The sequence below is a fragment of the Melanotaenia boesemani genome, chromosome 3 (assembly GCF_017639745.1).
Source record: "Melanotaenia boesemani isolate fMelBoe1 chromosome 3, fMelBoe1.pri, whole genome shotgun sequence".
NCBI classification, from domain to species: Eukaryota; Metazoa; Chordata; class Actinopteri; order Atheriniformes; family Melanotaeniidae; genus Melanotaenia; species Melanotaenia boesemani.
In genome coordinates, this window is record NC_055684.1 from 5,599,744 (window position 1) to 5,624,826 (window position 25,083).

Here is a 25,083-nt window from a genome sequence, read left to right on the forward strand (position 1 = left end):
TTATCTTTAAGCCAATAAACAAAACTAAACATAAAATATAAAAGGAAAACACAGATTAACGAGGGTCAATTGTTAATAAATTGACACAAAATCTTGCCTGTTAATTAAGTTATTATCATTAGTTATACTAGACACACTGTACCACTAGTGATCTAAAACCTGCTTGCTTAAATTTGTTTATTTGACCAAAGTAGTAACATGTAGCGGTTATTTTCTAAAGTGTTTTTATTTGGACCTGTTGCTGGAAGTCGTGGTATTTAGTTGGCACTAAATTGCTAACCTCACAAAGGTGGATTCTTTTCAGACTCACAAGGCAGCCATTTTTTAAGGCTTTAATGTATTGTCAATGACACAAAATTAGGATCAGTTAGCATCCTCACTGGTAGAGTCCAGCAGGTTTTAGGTGTGATGGCAAATCTGTTTTGAATCTGTGTTACACCTTTTCACAAAAAAAATAAATAAAAATAAAAATGCACTGTCTCAAATTAGCAATGTTAAATAATTATTATCAAAGATGCTTGTTTCCAAAATCGTAAAATACTTCTTAAGACTGTGATCGTAGCTTCTTACGCAATACAAGAGAAAGTCTCCAACAACAGATTTCATCATCCAGCGAGCCTCATTCACCATTTCAGTTTATATACACTCATTATACGGGAAACGGCCTTGGATAGAAGGCATATATTAATATTATATCATCTAAGCAAGCTTGGATTTACAATTTCTTCTCACAACATGGTCTGGCCTCTCATCCTTTTCCACCCGGCTGCTACCGCTCTGTCTTCTCCCACATTCCTCCCCCCTCTCCAGACATCCCCATCACCCTCCCCTCGCAGTGTTGTGCAGGTGTGCTGGAGGGATGCAAGGTGTTGAAGGAGAAGAGGCGAGTGATGAATCCCCCGTCCGTCTGTAACACTCTCCGCTTCGTCGGCTCTTCCCTCGTTTCTGACCCAAATCTAATGCGACAGGACTCGTTTTTGCGGTCCCCACACACTCACCTCCTCCCACCTCCCTTCTCCTTTCCCCCTGCTGCTGTCGCGGGAGTCGAGCACCACCCCTCTATTTTTAGCTGTTTGTCCTTGAGTTACAATCCCTGAAAATTGTCATGATCCATAAATGACTGGGTTGCAGAGCTTGAGGGAAAATACACACCCACTCCTGCCAATGCATTTCCTTCCACCTCTGAGAGTGTGTGTGAGCAACAAATCGCTATCAATTTAAAGTCTTTCGCCATTACTGGAGCGAATATTCCTCTCATTAAAGAGGTGAAATGGAAGAAGCGCTAAATGAGTGCAATGCAGGCAGATCACACTGCTCCCCCCCATCAACACTCATCCCTCGCCTCAGAAAGTTATCCACTGTAGCCAATTAGCATGACTGTTCTGTCTAGCATTAACACCCCCCCTCCACCACCACATCCAACATCCAACTCTATCTCTCATTACAGTCTTTTCCTCTCCTCCTCCTCCTCCTCTTCTTCCAACCCCTCCCCTCATTCTCTCTCTTTCTCATTAGGGCTGCGTCGTAACACACTGAATCATAATAGGTGCTCTACACTGTGAAATGGCTTTAGCTTTGTTTCATTTCACCGCTTGTAGCAGGAGGACGAGTAAACAGACAATCTATTCCACGCAGGCACAGACTCTCACCAACAGACACAATCAGGGCCGTCCATTAATCTGTCGTAAAGCAGCTTTTTGCCCGCCTGAAGAAATCCCTGATATCCAGAGTCAGAGAAAAAAGGGAAAGTGGGGGCTAATCTACGGGAGCTGCCATGCAAGGCCGTGTACTATCCGCTGATAACAAACGGATGAATCCCACAAAGGACAGAGTTTAAGGAGGAGATGATGTACACTCAGAAAACCAGACTTATCCTGAGTCAAACATGTAGCTTCTATTAAATAAAATCGTGTTTTTTAGTTTAACAGTTTTAAATCAAGCTGTTTAAGCATAACATGAGAAAAAAAAAAGATTAAATTATAATAGTTTTGTTGTCTGAACTAAATGTAAATTTTCTGGGTCAACTTGATTTTTGTGGGTTATTCTTAGTTAATTACCATGGTTCAGTCCAACTAGATCTGTAAGGGTAAATAATCAGGATCTGACTTGATAAAAGTATCAGGTATTTAATTTTACTGGGTATTACTGGGTATTGCTTGTATTACTATTTCCTAAAATAGTACAATTAAATTAATTGTTCTAATCCAACAAAACAAAGTGTTTTTCCAGCTGGTGTCAAGTTTGGAGAAGAAACACACAACTGGATTTGTTGGAATAAAACTACATAGTTTAAAACAGGGGTCTCAGTCTCGCGGCTAATGTTCATTAATGTGCAATTGTCCCTTTTCAATAAAATTCAAATTCTTCAGGAAAAAGAAACAAATCCGAAAATTACAATAAAATTCTAAAATACAAATCTGGTTTATACCTTTAGTTTTGCATTTTAATGTTTTATGGAAGACGTTTCTGGTGGTAATTTATTCATTTAGATTATCTATAGCTGTGTTTACATGGACAAATATGTCATCTATCCGATGAAATCAATCGGATATTGATCAGAGTGATCAGAGATTCCAGCTGACATGTTTAAATGGACGCTGATCCGATTAGTTGTGTGTTCACATGATGGACAGATTTAATACAATTGTTACGCTTTTGACGTGTGCAATGCATCCGAATACGGAAGAATATGAAGTTTAGATTTTTTTTTTATTTTTATTTTGAGTCATTTGACCATTAAGATGCTCCATTTTCATTCTGTGTTTCCAGAAAAAACGATGTCTCTGCCGCCTTCCTGTTATGTGTTGCTGCCGCGATGTTTCGAGTCTTCACTGAAGCTCCTAACGTGATCTCCCCCCTCGTGGTTCAAGCAGAAACCATCAGAATGAGATAAGACATGCTGACTTTTTCCTGCTGATTTAATCATAAAAAGAGAGAAACCCACCTCCGGACCGGACTGAAGCAGAAGCAAAAGAGGGAATGAGGTGCAAAGCTGAAAGGTAAGACAGAGATGAGAGAGGGGTTGGCAGAGGTGGGCCTTGGGAGTGGATGGAGGGTGGAGATGGCGGCACCGTAACACATTCTAAGCCCTGAATGTAAATATGCGTGAGGGGATTATCGCAGAGTGCCAGGCGGCGCTTTTGCAGCTTTGTTTCCGTGACACCGTGACGTCGGCTTTGTTCCCCTGACAGCAGACGTGTGCCTGCATGTGTGTGTGTTTGTAACAGTGCATGTTTGTGTGTGACATCCAGGCATCTGTTTCCTGCTGGAAAAGGTTAATTACATCTCCGCTGCCTGACTGGACGTGCCATGCATAATCACACATGCTAATGAGACCTGTGTGCACGCCTTTGTCTTTGTGCACTCTGCAGAGGCTGAAGTATGGCGGCTGAAGATATCTCAACCACTTGTTTCAGCTTTGAAAGTCTATTGTTGCAGCCAAGAAGAAACATAAGCATGCACGTGCTTGCTGAGTTATGCACTCAAACAGGTGACAGCTGGGAGAGTGCTGCAGTGGCATTTACCCACAGACACTCTGCTCCCACCGGGCGGACATTAATCGATGGATCTGCATGAGTATGTGTATGTATTAGTAATTACTTGGGCGGCTATTAACAAGACAGAGATGCCACGCCATCAGAGGAGGGACGGCTCCCAGACCCAATTTCTCATTTTGACCCTTGACTCCCATCTTCACACTCCAGCTAAGCTGCTGATTGGACAGCTGCTTGGCTTTAGATCGAGCCCAGCTCAGCGTGAAAATCTGAGATGGGCTTCAGCCCTCCATGAGTGACTTTGGAAATTACTCCACACTTTCTCACTTGGCTGAAGTTTTTCGCTAAGTTGATCTGACATAAGCAGGTAGATGAGGAGGTTCAGAGCTCCGCCGAGCTTCGGTTCCAATTCAGCCTCCACCGAGGAGCCGCAATTAAGGTGGAGAAGGGAGAGCTGGGGCGTCGCTTGAGAGGTGTGACTGAACGAATAATGAATTTCAAGAGACCCTCGTTTCTTCACACCTTGTTCTGCACACCAGCTATGGCAGAAAACGAATAAAACAGATACTTTTCTTTTTTTAAAACATTGAATCACATCAGCAAAAGCAGAGTTTCGCAGTCAGCTGCCAGGGGAAAATTAGAGCGCTGCTGGGATGGGTAATAGAAATGAGCTAAGAGTTCACAGGCTGATATTTTCATCAGTCTGAATTATCTTGAGGGGAATGAATCAAGACAGCCCTGCGGTTGTTAAGCTCAGGCAGTTAAAAGTAGAAAAGAGGGTGAACGTTAAGTCTTAACTCATAGTTTCTACTAAAAAAATAAAATAAAATAAAATAAAAATAAATAAATACAGGATTGTCTCATTCTGAATTGTTGATAAAAGCCTGAGTTTTCTGACACCCCCACCCACATACAGACATAAAGTCACCTGAGCAGCTGCAACCCAGGTCAAACTGTTCTGTCTCTTAAAGGAGAACACCCTGGTGAAGGAGGGGAGAGTTCAGCCGACAGCCCAGCTGTCAAACCTCTGTTTCCTCATCCCTCGCTTGTTCTTCCTCCTCACCCTCCTCTTCCACCACTTGATCCTGTTTTTTCTTCCTCCGTCTGCGACAGAAGCCGTTCAGGCCACAGAAGCAGGCACAGGTGAAGGGCATGGCCTATCTGAAGGACTGCATCCACCTGTGAAAGGACAGAAGAAGAGGGGGAGCGTTAAATCATTTCTCCCCCCTGCAGCAATCTGCTGAAAGCTGAAACCACACCTTCCAACACACCTGGATATCTGGAATCAAAGAGGATGAGAAGAATATCTTTGTCATGTTTATGCATGTACAGGCTGGGAATTTTGACTGAAGTTTTTAATTTATAGAATGAAGAAATTGTTTATTCTAATAGGATCCACTCACTGTTCGACTAAAACCTGACAAAAGTTTAAAAAAATGTAGTGAAGTGAAAATTACAAATAACTGTAACACTGATGTTTATCTAATTATTGCTGTGGCAACTTCAAACCTAAAAAATCCAGGAAACTACTAAATTACCTCAATTTAAATTATTGTCACCACAATATTTAAGAACTTTAGATAAATTCAAGTCATCCACATTTTACGATTTGGATGAATTCTTGTCTGGTTTGGGCTCAATTTTAGCTTTACTTTGATTTACAGCAATTAGCAGGCGAGAGGCAGGGTACACCCTGAACAGGTCGCCAGTCCATCTCAGGGACAACACAGAGAGACAATCACTCAAGCTTACACTCACTCTTAGAGAGAATTTAGAGTGATCAGTTAACCTAACATGCATGTCTTTGGATAGTGGGAGGAAGCCGGAGTACCCACGGAGAACTCACACATACACAGAGAGAACAATTAATGTGCATGAAAATATCCAAACTAATCTCCTTACACTTAAAACTCCTTCTGTTCTCTCAAGTAAGATTTACCAGGTAAAAATGATCCCCCTACCTTCTGAATGTGCTCGTTTTACCTCACAGAGAACACTCCAGGAGATTGCTAGTTTACTTGTTTAACTATCTAGTTATCTGGTGCTCCTACATAAGACAATTCGTTATGCAATTAAAGCTTATCCTCTTTCACTTTAAAGCAGGGGTCTCAGACTTGCGGCCAATTGGAGGCCAATTGTGGCCGGTGGATTATTATTTTCTGGCCCCCTACTTAAGTGTTAGTGTGACCCCCACGTTTTTTTCTCATTTGCCTTGCCTTGGCCGTTTTATATTTTTTTAACACTTGTGGGCTACCGTAGATCAGGCTCCTGACAACAACATGAATTAGCAACATTGGTCACATGAAACATGTTTTGGGAGTGTCACCGAGTGGAGGGAAAACATATCCTGCCACCCAATGCAAGTAGCCTGCATTTTTTTTTTTTTTTTTTTTTTGTCATTCAGTTCCAGTCATGTCTTTTTCAAAATCTGCCATGAAAAGAAAGCTTGGCGATGAGCACAGACAATTTCAGGAGAAATGGGAGACGGAATAGAGCACAGATGTGTCTAATATGCACAGATAAAGTTGCGGTGCACAAGAAGAACAGCATCAGACGTCATTACTAAACTAAACATGCTGAGGAGTATGAAAAATACCGTGGAGATGAGCGAGAGGACCAGGTCGCCAAATTTAAAACATGTTTACTGAGACAACAAAATTGTTTTCAAGAAAGCAAACAAAAGAGTGATGTGGCAATAGAGGCTAACTACGTGGTGAGTGAGATGATTGCTAAGGCAGGAAAACCATTCGAAGATGGCGAGTTCTTCAAACAGTGCATGTTACAGGCTGCAAGTACAGTCTGTCCGGAAAAGAAGGGTCAGTTTAGCAACATCAGCCTTTCAGCCAACACAGTGGCAGAGCGCGTTTCTGACCTGTCCAGTAACATTTATGATCAACTGCATGAGAAAGCATTTCCATTCACACTCAGTCGCTCATGATGAGAGCACAGACGTGACTGACATTCTGCAGCTCGCAATATGTCCGTGGTGTTGATGACAAATTTGAAGTGATGTGCTCACGGTGATTCCAATGCATGGCCAGACCACTGGTCGGAAGATATTCCGCCAGCTGTGTGATGCCATTGTTGAAGCCGGCTTACTATGGAAGAGTTTTGCTGGAATAAAAACCGACGGAGCGCCATCAATGACAGGGAGGAGAAATGGACGGGTGACACTTCAAAGAAAACTGGAAGAGGAGGGTGTGGAAGAGGCCATCGCTCTACACTGCATTATCCTTCAGCAGGCCCTTTGCAGCAAATGTCTGAAGTTTGACAATGTGATGTCTGACGTTGTGAAATGCATCCACCGCACCAGATCCAGGGGCTCAAAGCACCGGCAGTTCAGCGCCTTTTTGGAGGTAATAGAGTCAGCATATGAGGATGTGCTCTATTTCACCGAGGTATGTTGGCTCAGCAGGGGGAATGTCTTGAAGAGGATTTTGAGTTGAGAGCAGAAGTGAGAGCCTTCATGGAGAAGGATAGGATGACTGTTCCTGTACTAAGTGATCCCAAATGGCTAATGGACTTAGCTTTTCTTGTTGATATCACACAGGAGCTGAATGTACTGAACAAGAAGTTACAAGGCCAGGGCCAGCTTACCAGTGCTATGGCTATGTTAGGGCATTCTCCACAAACCTTGTGTTATGGAAAACCCAACTTTCCCAGACAAACCTCTGCCATTTCCCAGTATACAAGGCATTCCTGGATTCAGGCATACCATTCAATGGTGAGAAGTATGCTGATACCATTGTAAAGCTAGCGGAAAAATTTGATCATAGGTTTGCAGACTTCAAGACACACACACAGTCACATTTCAAATTATTGCCGACCCCTTCTCCTTCGATGTGGAAGATGCCCCCACCCCATGCTTCAGATGGAGCGAATTGATCTGAACTCAAAGCCAAGTTCAGGGAGGTGAGTGGAAAAACAGACAAGCTTGAACTATTTTCGAGGGAATTGCCCCCCATGTTCCCTGAGCTTTTCAAGATGTTCAAGCAGATCATGGGCCGTTTTGGCAGCGCCAGTCTGTGTGAAAGTTCTTCTCCACAATGAACTTCAATAAGTCAAAGTTCAGGTCCAGACTTACAGATGAGCATCTTCAAGCCATACTGAGGGTCTCAGTTGCTTCTCCCCTTAAGCCAAACGTGGCTCAGCTGTGTAAGAGGAAGCGCTGCCAAGTCTCTGGCAGCAAGGAGGAAGCCTAGGAGGCTAGGAGGAAGAGAAGCCTATATTCTAAAGAACCTTTTCTAAAGAACGCCTGCCATGTTCTGCCTGTTCTAAATAGTTATTAATAAAGATTGAGAACATTGCATCGGTTGTGTTTTTGTGGAATACTTGAAACCCTTTATTTGTTTAACAATTGATGTGGCCCAGCCTCACCCAGACTGGGACCCAGGTAAGTTGAGTTTGAGAACCCTGGTTGATAATAAATAATAATAATAATAATAATAATAATAAAGCTACTGAGCAGCCAGCAGAGGCTACTTGCAGGTGGCAGGAAGTTATGGTGCGTTTGATTTGTACTGTTGGAAGCCGGATTTTCCAAGTTCCCAGTCGGAAATGCAACAAGAACGCTCCTTGAAGTCAGTTATCCTGCTTGGAAAGTTGGGAAAGGCTCACTAGCTCTGACCTCCCTCCTTTAAATATGGCTGCTAATTCCTAGATCTGACTTTCGACCTCCAGGAGCTGCATTTTCAAAACTATTTTCACACATCATGTGTGCACAACTTTCGAAATGTGACAATTCTTGATAGTATAGAGTAATCTAGCTAAGTAAAGTCTTACCTGGAAAACAAGTTTAATTGAGAATATAACAACATTCAACATAAAAACCATTTTGAGAAAATAAACATCTCATAGATCTCTAGTTCGTAAATTTGCTTAATTCAGTCAGAAATAGGGGAAATAATTTTGTCTTCACTGATTGGTTTGATTTTATTCAGAAACCATAAACTAATCCAGAATTCGATGCCAGAACTGCTGCCATCAAGCAGATGATTCCAAAGCCTCAAAACGAAGACAAGCAGGCTTGAAACGGCTTTTATCCCACTGCAATCAATGTTCTAAATGCTGCTAAGACATAATACAAATACAGCACATATGTATGCGTTTATATAGGGGTGTATGTTTATGTGTGTAAAATGTGTACGTGCATATGTGTATATGTTTGTATGTAGATGTATGTGTATGTCATGATTGAATGCTGAATGTTGATGATTACATGTTTTAATGTATTTAATATGAATGACAGCATCATTAAAGCACCTTAAGGCTGAGTCTTTTTTAAATTATGTTGTATTGTACAACTGTCAAATAAAGATCAATCAATCAATCAATCAATCTATCTATCTATCTATCTATCTATCTATCTATCTATCTATCTATCTATCTATCTATCTATCTATCTATCTATCTATCTATCATGTACAAAAAACACTAGTAAAGCTATACATTTTGGTTATAAGAGGAACAAAAGTTCTAATTGCACACTTGCAAAGAACTGGCATTTCAACATCTACAAAGCAGAATATGGTGAAAAGATTTTAGGAGTCTCAGAAAATATTTGTGTAAAGGCAAAGCACAGAAACCACTTTTGGATGGTTCTGGCCTTCAGGCCCTCTGGCATCACTGCACTTTAAGACGATAATCAATATGGGCTCAGGACTAACTTGGAAATCCAATTTCACTCAACACAGTCCACCTCTGCATCCAGAAATATAACCTGAAGCTGTATTACATAAGAAGAAATCCATGATTGACCTGTGAATTGACCCGAGTTCTATGGACACAAGTTCACCTCAGGTGGACAGAAAGACAGTGGACGGATGTCCACGTTTCAGCTGCTGCTGGAGAAAACTGATGACTGGTTCTTCAAGCAGGTGGAGATGATCTGAGCTTTGTGACATGGTGCATTATCCTGCAGGAAGTAGCATCAGAAGATCAGAAGCTCCACTGTGGTCATAAAGGGATGGACATGGTCAGCAACAATACTTAGGTAGGCTGTGCTGGTTAAACCAGGCCATGTTGGTACTCAGGGACCAACTTGGCCTATCAACACATTAGCAAGATGGCGCCTTTTTTTGGCTGTGCTTCTTCTAATTCTCTACTCTCACGTATCTTTGTGATTTTTCTTCTGCTATACTTTGTTGGTTCAACCCTATTGACTAATGGCGGTGTCTCAGCAATTTAACAGTATGATCAACACACGTTCTGTTTTGAGGCACACATGGAGGATGTTTGTGTTACCTGGGACAGGTACACTGAGTTTTTCCCTCCAAAAGTGGAGGGCTCTACATCATCACCAGAGGGTGTGTGTTGCTAGTTGCTGTTGCTAGTCAGATGCTGTGGGAGGAGATGGAGGAGGGGATCCAGGGCTGGTATCCTGATCAAGCTGCGGAAGTGGCGATTCCGAGGCTTTTCATCTTGGCTGAACGGGTCCAGTTCAGGTCTGCAAGTCTGATGGGAAAAGGGCATGTATCTCGGACAGGATATTTCCAACCCGGAATGCTCGTATTCCTGCATACCGCAAGTGTGTCCTGTGTCCGGTTACCTGCCAAGCGAATCATCTCATCCAGGTGCCAAGGCAGTGCGCATACCCATGCACCAGGATTTTCCTGCTAAACACATGCGCTATTGCGAATAATTTTACCCTGTGTGACCTTTTTACTAAGGAGAAGTGGGGTTTTATGTGCCTCACAAAGTCGTGGCAGCAGGAAAACATGGATTTTCATCTTAAAGAGCTGGGCCCTCCTGGGCTGCTCCGTGTGCACGCCGTGGAGACTTCAGCTGGTCTTCAGCTGGACTCTTTCTGCAGCAGGCTGATTGACACAACCTCGTTCAACTCTTTTGAGCAATAGATGCGTAAGGTTGGGAAAACACACTCCAATTATTGTGTCTTACTTTAGTGACCTCCTGGTCCTTCACGCTCATTTCTTGATGATTTCTCTGAGTTTTTGACATCTATTATTAAATTAGAAAGCATTTTGATCCAGGGCGATTTCAGTCTTCACATTGATGATCCCTCTTGTTCAGTGGCAGCAGAACTGTTGGTGATCAAAAACTCTTTGAATTTTGTTCAGAACTTTTCTGGCCCCACTCATAAAACAGGTCAAATGGTAGATTTGGTTTTCTCTTGTGGACTTAACATTGATCAACTATGCGTTGAAGATTTTCAAATCAGTGACCACTGCTGTATATCATTTATCTTGTAAGCTGTTGCCTGCTCCGTTTTACAGTGTTGTAAAACAAAAACACATTCTTAATTATACAGTATTCAGTGATTTCTCTGCCTCTTTTGAGCCCAATTCCTTTTCTGATAGTGATGTTGAAACATTTGTGACAAGTTTAAATAGCCACTGTTTGTAGTCAAAAAGACTTCAGGGTCAAGTAAGAAGCCCACTCGGTGGAGGAATGAAGGCATTTGTAGTCTTAGGAGAAAGTGCCAGAAAGTGGAGCATCTGTGGAAATCCACTAGCTTAGAGGTGCAAAGACTCCACCGTAAAGACGTGATGCAGGAAATAAATGAAGGATAAAATAAGCTTGTTCAGCTGTTTTCTCTAATCTTGTTTCTTATAATAAAAAAATCTGAAAGTCTTGTTTGACACCAGTGAAAACCTTGTTGCACCCTCAGCTCTTCATGTGCCTTTATACTCACAGGAGGTCTGTAATAACTTTGAATTTTTTCGTGAACAAAGTACAAGACATTAGGGCCACTATCAATCGTCTGCTTATAAATATTGTTCGACCGAATTCTCACTTATGTGCTCTTGGTCTTCCTTCACTTGTGTCAGCCTGCAGGATGTGATGGCCTTAGTGGGCAAGATAAAACAGTCATCCAGCCCTGCTGACATTGTTCTAACATTGCTGTTTTTAAAAACTTTTGATGTCGTCGGCCCCTGTTTGGTAAAATTGATTAATCTCTCACTTAAATCTGGCTCAGCTACTGCAAACATGCTGTGGTAAACCCCATCCCCAAAGAAAGGTTGAATTTCAGCAAGTCATCTACACCATGTCTGCATGACTAAATGCTGCCATGTGATTGGATGGTTGGATATTTGTGTTAACAGCAGTTGAACAGGTGGACCTGATGAAGTAGGCAGTGAATGTAATATTGTATAGCTGATTTACAAAGTGTCTGTTGTGTCTTCTAAGTTCTTGTGCTGTTATTCCACACCACTAGGTGGGGTCGTAAGAACTGCTGGACTTCCAGGGGAGATCTAAGATGGGCAGATTGAGATGTGGTATGCTATGTTACTGATAAGTTCGAGACATCCGCTATTAAAGGTGCCTGTTCATCATTAAGACCTGAGTTTCATTTTGTCCAACAGTACGTTTTAGTGACGAGGGAGTCTATGTTTTTTTCACGTCGATTTTTTTCTTCCACAAACTGAACATAGTCACAAACGTCCATTCTCCTCCAGTGTTTTTGCCGTGTACCAGAGAACCAGCACTGCCCTTCAACTGTGGATGTGTATGTTCAACCACCACCTACTTGTTATTAATGCATTGTGGAATGCCGGGCCTGAAGCATGTAAAGGAACGACTTTACTTCACTGCTTGGGAACAGAGGGACAACAGATTTTCTATTCTTTACCGGATGCAGGTGACACTTTTATTTCTGTCATTGCGGCTCTAGAGAAGCACTTTCCCCCCAAAAGTTAATGCTGTTGTGGAACGACACGCTTTTAGGAAGCGAACACAGGCATGACACTGTTGTGCAATACGTGGCCGCATTACACAACCTTGCTTCCAAATGTCGGTTCGAAGATAAACTAGATTAAATGACCTGCGATCAGCGAACATGTGGCTAGTTCTAGCATATGAAGGAGACTTTTGCTTCAACCAGATTTGACGCTGGACTACGCTATTACACAACGAGCTAAAACAGAAGCTGCAGACTGCAATAGTTCAGTTTAAGCTGTGCAGCCCCATCCACACTCTGCAAAAAATAAGTGCAAACGAAATACTAGTCAGCGTAGCTCTCCTGCTGCTTCCAAGCCTGCCCAGAGCTGTTTTAGGTGTGGTTTGGATAAACATCTAGCTAACTTCCCCGGTGCGCTGCTGTTATGGCTGCATGTAAATTATGCCACAAAGCTGGACACTTTGCTTGTGTTTGTCTTTCATCCAAGAACGGAGAGGTGCGTGAAGTGCATCTACCTGACCTGACCGTGCTACATCTGAGAGACCTCTTGCATGCACCCCAGAAATTGCAACGCAGAATTAAAATCAGCACGCCTGCTAGCACTGCTAAAGACATTGAACTGATTGTTGGTACAGGCTCTGCAGTATCTAATTTGCCTCACCACATTAACACAAAATTCTTCAGTGACACACTGCTGTGCCCACCAGACCTTCAGCTCGTGACATACACAAAGACAAGTCTCCTGGTACTCTGTAAGTTTTTGTCCAACTTTGCAACTGTTGTGGCCCTATGTGCATGTGCCAATGGCAAGGACGGTTTTACGTAGAACCTGGCAGCACAAACTGGTTTTGAGGAGGTTAAACAACAACTTGCGAACAGCACTGCACTTACACTATTTGATCCTCCTCTGCATGTTGTCATTTCCACAGACGCTAGTGACTACAGACTTGCTGCTGTGGTGGCTTAAGTGCCACCTGATGGCACAGAGAAGCCAGTGGCTTTTGCCTCCCGCACGCTGACTGTGACTGAGCGAAGGTCTTCAGCTGTCAAAAAAAAACCCTTGCTGGTGTGTGGGCTACACGAAAATGGCGAACATGGTTGTGGGAAAACATTTCACTCCCCGTACACACCAGCAAGCGCTGACGATGTTCCTGAGTATTTGGGAATTGGTCGAGCTGGAATGCGTATCACTCGCTGGCTGGCCGTATCTTGTGTTTTTGTTATGATGTCGTCTACCGCCCAGGTTCTCAGAACTACACAGCTGACTGTCTCTCCCGTCGTCTCTTACCTGTGTCTGCTGATGCCACTCTGGACCCAGAACCTGACATGGTAGCACAGATTTCTGTTACTCTGTCTCTGCCTGTCTTTCCTGCCCTGAACTGTCTGCTTTGCGCACCCAGACTGAAAATGGATACCCCCCCCCCCCTCCATAAACCCTGTCTCTGAAACACTTGCATCTTACTACTAAGATTAGAGAGTAACTTTTAATAGTGGATAACTACATTCTCAGAGGCTGTAGACTTATTGCACCACTTTCAGTGAGACATGCACTCATCACTCTTGCTTACAAGAGTCATCAAGGTATTGTCTGCTCAAAGCAATGCTTAATGGTGGCCAAAAATGGACTCTGGTGCACACTCTTCCATGGCTGTGTGTGTTATTTGCCAGTTTAATGACAAGACTGCCCGAACACACTCTGCTCCTCTTCAGCTTGTCCCACTGCCTGATGGACCATGGAAAAAGCTTGGTCTAGATATTGTTGGAACTTTTGACACAGCTGATCTTGCCTGCAGATTTGCCATCACACCAACTGATTTTTATGTGTCCTGAAGTTGCTCTTTCACCTACTGCCAGAGCCAGTGATGTGATTTTAGGGCTTGGGGATATGGCCGATGACTGATATCCTGCTACTGCTTTTTTTTTTTTTGCCTTATCCTGATACACAATATATATCTTGATATATAAATCTTGAAATCTCCTCTAAAACAGTGTAAATGATGAATTCAACATTATCATCCATGAAAAGACACCAGTAGGATTTAAATAAACTCTGCAAAATTTAACTTTGTTGTGATTTTTCTCTTCCAACAAATTTTTTATTCTGAACCAGGGACACGTTCTCATTAACTTAATACCCCCAACATCAACCCCCTAGCAAATCAAGTTTTATTTTCCAAAATTAGCCAAGATCAGCAGCCATTGATCCCGTCTGGCCATCCAGGGTGGCCAGAGCGAAGGACACCCAGCCCAAAGAGCGTTTCTCGTGTTTTGATGTCTAAGTGTAAATAAAACTAAGAGGCGAGTTGCCACAGGATGCAGCCAAGGAGCCCACTTAGATGCCCCCCCCTGCTCCACCCAGTACGACGTGCACACCTCCCAAAACCCTACATGTGTGTGAGATAGAGCTGGGTAGGAGAGGGGTCCGGGGATGTAAGACTAGAGGGAAGCAGACTTCCCTCCAGAGGATGAGCCTCTGGTGGCAGTAGGCACCCCGTTTCCTGGGGAGGCCCTGCAGGGCAGGACAGGCCAGGAGCAGCCTTCTCCCACAACCAGGACACACACCACCGCAACCAATGAGCCCCCCCGCGCCACATGCCTAGGGAGGAAGGAGAGGAGGGGGAGAAGTTGAGTGCACACTAAGCTCTCACTCTCAACTATTTAAGTTCCTAACTTCTTTTTAAAATTGGGAGGGTTGAGAAGAACAAATCTTGAGGGATTCAAACTTCTCAAAGTAATATGTGAAATGTGAGTGTGTACGTACAAGGCTTTCCTCAACATTTTTCACTGCTTCCAGCAAGAAGCTCCATGCAGAGAAATTTGTTGAGTTTCAGTCAGTAGGGAAGACCACACACACACACACCACACCACACACACACACACACACACTGCAGTAAAGCCTGGCATGGCTATTGAGTGCTGCCACTCAAAAAGAAGAAAAAGTTCTTTACCATTACACTCTTCTCATGGCATTTCATTTACTCTCCCCCTCTCCTACAGCGTATCAGGCTCTCTGTTTCTCTCTCACACACAGAAGTAGTCTTTAAGATGCATGACAGAACTTTCTCAGTGATGCCCCCATCGACAGCTAACCTAGCAAACATCTTCATCTTACCTGTACTGTGAAATCTCTTCTGATAGTAAAAGAATTTCTTATCTGGATCTTGTCTTATCTCTTGTCCTGTCTATCTCTCTCATTCATTTTTCCGATAATGTCTTCTTGCTCTTCGTTACTGAATCAGCCATGGTGCGTATTGAGAACAGCCAGGGCATTTGCTAGCGTGTGACGTGGTGCGTAAAGTGAAGCTCAGCTGCAACATCATGCAGGATCCCGCAGGAAGAAGTTGTATAGTGGTTTCTCAGCCTGTGGATGCTGGTGTGCAGCCACGGCTCCAGAAATGCACATAATAGACGTCACTGTGCCATCTAACCAGTCTGGGACGCAGAGTTTTATGGTCAGAAAGTTACATAATGAGTTTTTAACCTCTTCTTGATGGGGCCTTTTTTCTGCCTCCTGTCTGAAATGACCCACCCAAAATAATTTACATATCTTCATGACGACAAGGGCTGTAATATAATACGTGTTACGATGTAAGAGTAAATTCACCTGGAACACAGTTAAACATGTAAATCGTTATCTCCTCCTAAAAGAAAACCACATTAATTTAATTAATTAATATTAATTTAATTCAATAAATTATTGAGTAAAGTAATCCTAGGAATGAGTAAAGTAGTCCTAGGAATGAGTAAACTAATCTTGGGAATGAGTAAAGTAGTCCTGGGAATGAGTTAAGTAATCCTAGGAATGAGTAAAGTAGTCCTAGTAATGAGTAAAGTAGTCCTAGGAATGAGTAAACTAATCTTGGGAATGAGTAAAGTAGTCCTGGGAATGAGTTAAGTAATCCTAGGAATGAGTAAAGTAGTCCTAGGAATGAGTAAAGTAGTCCTAGGAATGAGTTAAGTAGTCCTAGGAATGAGTAATGTAATCCTAGGAATGAGTAAAGTAATCCTAGTAATAAGTAAAGTAATCCGAGGAATAGGTAAAGTAGTTCTAGGAATGAGTAAAGTAATCCTGGGAATGAGTAAAGTAGTCCTGGGAATGAGTTAAGTAATCCTAGGAATGAGTAAAGTAGTCCTAGGAATGAGTAAAGTAGTCCTAGGAATGAGTAAACTAATCTTGGGAATGAGTAAAGTAGTCCTGGGAATGAGTTAAGTAATCCTAGGAATGAGTAAAGTAGTCCTAGGAATGAGTAAAGTAGTCCTAGGAATGAGTAAACTAATCTTGGGAATGAGTAAAGTAGTCCTGGGAATGAGTTAAGTAATCCTAGGAATGAGTAAAGTAGTCCTACGAATGAGTAAAGTAGTCCTAGGAATGAGTAAAGTAGTCCTGGGAATGAGTTAAGTAATCCTAGGAATGAATAAAGTAGTCCTAGGAATGAGTAAAGTAGTCCTAGGAATGAGTAAAGTAGTCCTAGGAATGAGTAAACTAATCTTGGGAATGAGTAAAGTAGTCCTGGGAATGAGTTAAGTAATCCTAGGAATGAGTAAAGTAGTCCTACGAATGAGTAAAGTAGTCCTAGGAATGAGTAAAGTAGTCCTGGGAATGAGTTAAGTAATCCTAGGAATGAATAAAGTAGTCCTAGGAATGAGTAAAGTAGTCCTAGGAATGAGTAAAGTAATCCTGGGAATGAGTAAAGTAATCCTGGGAATGAGTTAAGTAGTCCTAGGAATGAGTAAAGTAATCCTGGGAATGAGTAAAGTAATCCTAGGAATGAGTTAAGTAGTCCTAGGAATGAGTAAAGTAGTCCTAGGAATGAGTAAACTAATCTTGGGAATGAGTAAAGTAGTCCTGGGAATGAGTTAAGTAATCCTAGGAATGAGTAAAGTAGTCCTAGTAATGAGTAAAGTAGTCCTAGGAATGAGTAAACTAATCTTGGGAATGAGTAAAGTAGTCCTGGGAATGAGTTAAGTAATCCTAGGAATGAGTAAAGTAGTCCTAGGAATGAGTAAAGTAGTCCTAGGAATGAGTTAAGTAGTCCTAGGAATGAGTAATGTAATCCTAGGAATGAGTAAAGTAATCCTAGTAATAAGTAAAGTAATCCGAGGAATAGGTAAAGTAGTTCTAGGAATGAGTAAAATAATATCTGAGGCCGAACTGTGCTACATTAGAAGGTAAAAAGTGAAGCTGAGCAGGTTTCCAGGTGTTTAATTGAGGTGTTACGCAGGTAAATATCTCAGGAAGCCATCGGCCGATGATGATGATGATGATGATGATGGACGCCTCTATCAATGGTCAGAGTCAGGAGGATCCAGGGATAGCCCCACATTCACCTTAGAAATACCATGAGGGTCCAGGAAGAAGTGAAGCCAAGATATTCTATGATAGGAAGAGTGAACCCTTCACTATAAACCTCCTTCATCTCCATGGAAACCAGCAGGACCTTCATGGTTCATTTCAAACAAAGGCAGAGTCATAGGAGAAACGTTAACAGAGTTTTTAGAGCTGGAATCAAACTTTTCATCATAAACAGCAACAGTAGGACATGATTTCTGGTTCTGGCTGCTAGCTCCAGAGTTTCTGTCCCACAGTGATGAGACAGACGTCTTTGTAACCAGCAGAGTCTCTGCTGTCATGTGACCCCTTGTTTGTGTGGACAAATTAGCAGAAGCTCTAAAGTGGACAGAGATGTTCTCCTGGTTTTCTACATTCCCATAGAACTGCTTGGGGTTTGAACTGTCTTTGGTTTGGATGCCGATGCTTGGTAGAGTTTTTTAGCAGAGTTTCTCCCTGTCATGTTGCTATGCTACATGTTGGCATTGCTGCTATCTAACGTCTGCACTGCACAGCACAGATCTTATATACAGGGAGCTCTGGTCAGGAAGAGGTTAAAGCCCAGTAAACTCCCAACGTTAACAGTTTTCACCAGCGCGCTGCAGCCAATCAGAAATGAGTGCAGAGATTAGGAGACGCGAGGTGAAACCAAGAGCTTCATTAAATACCAACCTGAGTCAGCAGCACCGGCAGGCCTGGCGAGTGTGTGTAGTGTGTTTGTGCATGTGCGTATGTGGGTGTAATACAAGTGAGAGAGAGTGGGTGACAAACACAGTAACAGACCGAACATAAAGTGTCCATGTGCTTGTTTGTGTGCAGCTTCAGGGACTGATACACACTTCAGCCTGCCTCAGAAGGGGGCAATTAGCTGGGCTGCACTGAGCTGCCTGCAAGCAGAGACAAAAACCCCTCAGGCCATGCAGTATATGCATGTGTGCATGTGTGTGCGTAGATGTAGTATAAACCTCCCCATACTCTGCTTTTATGCCTGCTGTGCCATTCCATATATCCATCTAATCCTCGTTTGCAGATCTCCCACTCTGTACCCAATGGCTTTAGACCCTATGTGACATGCCAGAGAAAATCACATAGGAATAGAAAGCCATAAAACACAGCAGTGAGTCAGTCACACTGGTGGCAGGAGTAAACTTTTCTTTCCCCACAATGATCCGCGTGTGTGTCCGAACGTGTGTGTAGCTCTCTCACTTCATGGCTTTAATACCCTCAGCTTGTCTGACAGCTTACAAGGCCCTGCAGAGGATTTACAACAGTGCTGAGACACCTCGCTCCACCGTGTATCCTTCTTGTCTCCCATGTATCCTCCAATCTCTCTCTCCTGTGCTTCGATCCCACTCTCACCCATCTTCCAACACCCCCACCCCCCAATTTCCTGTTCACTACCAGCCATCGAACTCACGTCATGTTTAGGTGGCGTGTGATTTCTCGGGGTTCTTTCACGGGCGAACGCTGTGATGAGACAGATGAAAACACAGCCTGCAGACCCTCTGAATTATTAAATGACTAAAAAATGGATGAGTCAACGTTAACAGAGAGAAAGAGGGAGGCAAAGCGGCCCACATGCATCTACAAATACACACAGAAACCAGCCGCCACATGCCCAAGTACAGCATGACACCGTGTAGGGACACCAGTGGGATCTGATGTACCCCGTTTTTTTTTTTTTTTTTTTTAATGATCCTGACTGAGATAAAAGGAGATCAGGAATAAATCTGAATTATTTAAAACTCTGATAAAAGTTTCATTTGTGAATTATTCATTTTAAGCTAGTGATATGCCCAAGTAACCCTGCTGCTGAATAGCTAATTGGCTAAGTCAAGTCTAAAAAGCAGGAACTTCTGCTGTAAACGTGTGATAATGGGGCTAAAGAGATTTTTAGTGTCCCCAATAAAAAGCCTGGTTAGTATTAGGTTTTTAGATCAATACCAATATCTACAGCAAGCTAAACTTAATCTTTACCATTTACCATTTTATAGATGAAATTGTATTTTAAAAAGTACATTTTATATCTAATGTTTGTTTTTTCTAATAAGTAAACATGTTGAATGTTTGGAAATGGCTTATATTAGCGAGCCTGAACCTGGGATCCACACCACATTCAGCTTACACTGTGTATTTAGAAGCAACTTTTTGTGCATCCAAATGTTTCAGTTTATAATCAGTGAAACTGATTAATTACACAGGCTACACATCGTTCTTGCTCTTTCTGAGGGTAAAATGGGCTTTTCCTTTCCCAGCAGGGATGCAGCTACGAGAAACCATCGACCTCCCTTTAGAGCAGGAGGGTCAAACTCTTCTAGTTCGGGAGCCAGAGTCAGTGCAATCTGACCTCCAGTGGGCCGGACTGGTAAAATAACAGTAAAATAACCTATAAATAATTTAAACTACACGTTTTTACTTTTGTTATAGTCTAAAGCACGACTACATGATCAAGATGTTTGTATTTAATAAATAATTCTTGTAGAAAACATTATGAACAACCTCAAAATTACATCTGAAACATAACTACAGTTTCAACAAGATTTTATATCATTAATTATATTTAACATAAATTTTAGACTTATATGATATTATTATATTTAATATTTAGATTTAACATATAAAATTTAGATCTAATATTTAGATTTATTTAGAACTTTTAGTCACCCCATACACTTGAATCGTGTTGCATGATGTAAAATGGGCAAATAATCGTCTGACTTTAGGTTGCTAAGATAGCTGTGTGGTGTTATTCCGTTTCATATGAACGCTTTGTCATGATGTTTACACACTGACCTCTGGTATGATCTGTTAAACAACCAATCAAATGTAAAATATCTTCATACATAACTATTGTTTTTAACTAAAGACGACTCTCTGCGCCACTGTTAGCATGTAGCGTCTGAAAAGGAGTTCAGTTAAAATTAGTTTGGCAGCAGGTTGTTGGAAATACATCAGTTTTTGCAATTCACATTTTTCTTGTTTTTATGCCAAACCAAATACCTGTTAGCTTTGGCCTTATTTTGTTACTCAAAGTAATAACTGTTTGCCAACAAGTAATAAAGATTATTTCCGAAATGCAAAAGTTCTGCTTTGAAAATCGAGGAAAAAACATACAGTATATGCACATCTGAAGTCACTGATAACCAGAAATACATGAACAACAGGTGCGGATTTGTGAACAAAGAGGCATTTTGCAGTTTTGAGTAAGAGTGGCTTCTTTGTAAGAGGCTGTTCTAACGGACAGAATGGGGAAGGCAGAGGGCTGGAAAGACATGCAGAGATAAAAGGAAACAAAAGATAAAGCAGAGACGGGCTCTCAGAGAGAGTTTGAGGCAGGTAGGATTAACGTCAGTCATCCAACCTGGTTGTAATCCCAAATTTTAGCTCCATCTCTGCGAATGTAACGCTGCCTCCTCACCTATATGCACGGGCGTGCGTTTGTGTGTGTGTGTAAGCTGATTTGTGTCTTATCCAGATCCACTGTGGAAACAGACAGCGTGGTTTATTTGTTATCTTCTTGTTTGGACGTAAGATAAGGCGATCAGTGTTTGCAAGAGCACACACGTATGAGTGTGTGCGTACCGTGTGTGTGCTCTTGCATTAGTGTGTATGTGTATATGAGGCATAGATAAGCTGAGGGCCTTTGCGAATCCTAACACTGATCCCGATGGTCAGCAGCCCAGAAACTTTCCACAGAAAGTTTATTACACCTCGATGCATTATTCATACGGCCTTCAGACACACATGTAGAGCAGAAATACACTTTTTGAGTCTGAACTGATCCTGACTTGTGGAAAACAGGTAGCTTCAGAAGAGCCTATTGTTCTTCTTTACTCTGAATATCTTGAATCTCAAAGCTTACGTGACCTCATTTTTAAGGTCATTGAATGTGTTACGTGCAGGTTATAGCTCAAAGTCTAATTTTTAAAATTAGAAAAGGTCATAAAATATTAAAAAATGCTTCCAGATTTGGTTTTATACTTACATTTTAATAAGTAACTGCCAGCAGTAGTCCAGCACTTTCCAGTTCCCTTCTCCCAATCACAGTGCAAACAATCCCTGGCTCTCTTTCCCATATCAATATCCTTCTTTTCTGCGAGTTAAGCCACAACCCTTGTGCTAACCTCCGCATGCCGTCACATGACCATTAAAACCATCATGGATCATGTGAATTCTGCTCTTGTTTTTGGTACCTGCACAAAGCTTTTACCTGTATCTGTTGCATTCCTGTAGACCCACACCTCCATTTTACCTTACCCTCCTCCTACTCTCTATTTCCATTCTCCATCTGGCTGTTCCTCACTCTCTTGTCCAACACAAAATGCCCTCTGTCTGGCTCAGGTAAACCCTCCTCGCCCCACCTCCCCAAGCCCAGATAAGAAAGATGGTTGGAGGAGAAAAAAACAAAAAAACAATTAAGTTTCTGCTCTTCCAAATATGCTGAGGGTACAAATACGAGACAAAAAGGAAGTAAAGAAGGTATATTCAGGCATATCATGTCAGGTTATGGGATTTGAGATGCGTGACTTAATATGTGTGTGTGTTTAGGTACATTTTGGTGTGTTCGAGTCTCAGTCTGTCCTCATGGATAACTGTCTCCCAGGCCCAGCAAACAAAGAGCCTATTGACTCCATAACACACAGGACCTTTATTCTCCACAGGCCACTGCTTTGTGCCCCCCCCCCCCCCCCCCTACCACACACACACACACACACACAACCAACACACACGCACACATCTTCAAATTCCCCAAACACACATACATACAGGCTTACAGTTATTCCAGCATTTCACCTGTTCTCAGTCCTATCTGTCCTGTACCTGGGAGGGCTCCATACTGAGTCCACCTCAGTCAACTCAAACCTTAAAGAACTGCAGTTTGAATGAACTATCAGGGTTCTAGCCTTTGGGGTGCCCTAAGCACAGCTGACTTTTGGCTCAGAGATCACTAACTATGTCAATCAAGCATCGTCTAACGATGGTGCGTGTCATTTAAGATCATGATGGTTGGCTCTGGTTATGTTTTCCATTTGTGTGGAAAAAGGAAGGATGGACTGGGTATGGAGCTGATCTTATAGCTGTTAGCTGAACTTTTTTTATGTAGCTCAAAACACTACATTTTATCAACAAAATCTTTAACTTGAAATATGTTCATGACTGATCATCGGTGCCCTACTTGCAGTGCGTGATACACGTGTGGTGAGCGGTACATTTGCTGTGGATAGAGAATTTCACACTGTCACTTTTGCATCAGAAAGTAGTTTACTAGTGAACTGGAAAAGGTCTGCATTGCTACGTGTCACTGCGTGCATGGTGGTGTCTCAATGTACCTGCTGTGTAGCTGCTACTCAAAAGTCAGCTGCTCAACATGTAGATTTAGTCTTGAAAGTTGATAGTTCACCCCTGATTTCCACCGGGTAAGTATTAGCCACGTTACGACTGCGCCGCAGCCTCCACTGCTCTACGCAATCAGTTTAATCAATGGTTTGGTTCCCACAGGGTGCACCACAGTGCATATCAGAGGCATCCCAGAAGCGCTTTGTCTGGGCTCTCAGCTAAATTTTTTACGGCACACACACCCAGAATGCGTCAAATTCCACAGTTCAGATAGGCGCAGACAGTACAGCAGACATGGGAGCAGTGTAAAAGCTTCCAGTATTTTTCAAAATTCTGTGCTGCTGAACCATGAAAACATTACGTGTTTAACCGGTCAGGGTTTTTTTTTTCATCATGGATGATGAGACGTTTATCCTGGAAGTTTCTCCACTTCTCTTGTTATTTCGTGATCTTGCGGATTCTGCTAGGTGGACTGCACTCGGAGGCACTCCACACCTGACGTGCTCCCTGTTTAGATTGCCGCGCCACAGAGGTCATAACAAAACCGTGGTGCACACGCACTCAGTGGAAATCAGGGGTAAAAAGTAAAGTTCCATTATAATCTATTATTTCCCAAAATAAACAATACATTCAGATGACGTTGGGATGTAAACACAACACTATGAATGTTGTGAAATTGTGCAGTAATTAGGGTTGGCCAAATTGATACTCTGGAGTCGATATCTACCAGTAAAAAATATCAGTTTCTCAATGTAAGCTTTTGACCCATGCAGTAAGGGTCCATGCCCTTTGTACACACGACTGGATGGTTTAGTGAGGTCCTCTGATTGGCCCCACCGGGGTTGGTCACGACCCTGGCGGAACGCCAAAAAGATGATCAAACTTGACTAACTAGAGGAAGTAAGAGTCGTAACAAGGTTTTCAGAGGTGAACCCGCGCAAGGATCATTAATGGTCGAGACCCATGGGGCCAGCTTGTGGCTGGCCGTGGGACATTACTCCCCGGACTCGCCAAGAGGCGATCCGGGCATCCTCTCTCCATTGTCTCGGCAGCGGGTACTGAGGCGGACCTGCAGCCCCGAGGCTCCTACCCTCACGTTCCATCATGTCTCCCCTACCTCCCCCACCTTCCCTGCTGCCAATTCCATGCTGGTCCAAGCCTTTGCTACCCGTTGCACTTCCAGCTGTGACCCACAGCTACCTCCTGGTACCCAACTCTCCTCCCTCCTCTGGAGGGAATATGGGGTATTTAATGTTTCCTTGTCCTTCGACCAACTATATTTCATTTGTTGCATCTCTGTATCATAAATAAATGCTAAATGGAGAGTTAGCTAGCTAAATGAGTAGTATAGAACAGCTGCTTACTGCATTTTCTTTACATAAGACTTCAAAACAAAAACAATTCATGGACAAATCCTACATCCCACATAAGGAATGTTCTGTTGTTCTGATCTAGTAGATGCCATCAAAGGAAGACAAGTCCTGTTGTAGAGAACCACCATAAATACACAGAGCCAGAGACTTTCCTGAAGTCTGCTGGAAGCACATTCACATTAACCTTCCTGTTCCCAGTGGAGAATAAGGCTTAACAAGACCTGTGCACAGAGCTGAGAGATTACAAGCTCTCAGTTGCACTACAACCGTCTGGCCAACCACCAAAGCGCTCAGTAAAGTTCTGAACATGCTGAAAAAAATCAATGCTGGAGGGCAAATCTGAAGTGTTTGTCAGTGTTTTGTGTGTGTGTGTGTGTGTGTGTGTAACAGTCAAGAGATTTCATGGCCCAGCTGGTTGGATTACCTGAAACTGAGAGACGGGAAAAAAACTTGAGGAAAAGTGACTGAAAACATGAGAAAAAAAGAAAGAAAGGTCATGCTAATAAACCTGTGCAAAGAGAGGAACGAGCAAAGGAAGGACACAGAGAAAGAAAATACAACATTTTGTTCCCTAAGATAAAGCTTGGTTTGTTAGTTAGCCAAATTCTGATGTGACACCACAGCTTAGCTTAGCTTAGTTTAGCTTGATTAGCTTGGCTTACCTTCGCTCAGTGAAGCTTGGTTTAGCTCAGTCTAGCTTAGCTTGGTTTAGCTTAGCTTGCTTAGCATGGCTTTGCTTTATTTTGCTTAGCTTGGCTTAGCACAGGAGAAAGGAACTACAACCTGCATACTAAACTCTGCTACTCATCTCACAATGCATTTTCTTTACAAGTGTCTCCATTTAAAAGGAAAATAACAGACTTTCCAACAGTGTCAGATTTATTACCAAGAAGCTTGGTCATAACAAAGGAC

The 25,083-nt window shown here is 42.5% G+C and overlaps 1 long non-coding RNA gene across 1 annotated transcript in view; it reads right to left on the bottom strand.

The window, feature by feature from the left end:
- Positions 1-4,428: 4,428 nt before the first annotated feature.
- LOC121637430 overlaps positions 4,429-25,083 on the bottom strand; it is a 30,596-nt gene continuing 9,941 nt past the window's right edge. Inside the window, exon 3 of the long non-coding RNA XR_006009842.1 lies at positions 4,429-4,673. This is a non-coding gene — a long non-coding RNA (uncharacterized LOC121637430). The remainder of the gene's footprint in view (positions 4,674-25,083) is intronic.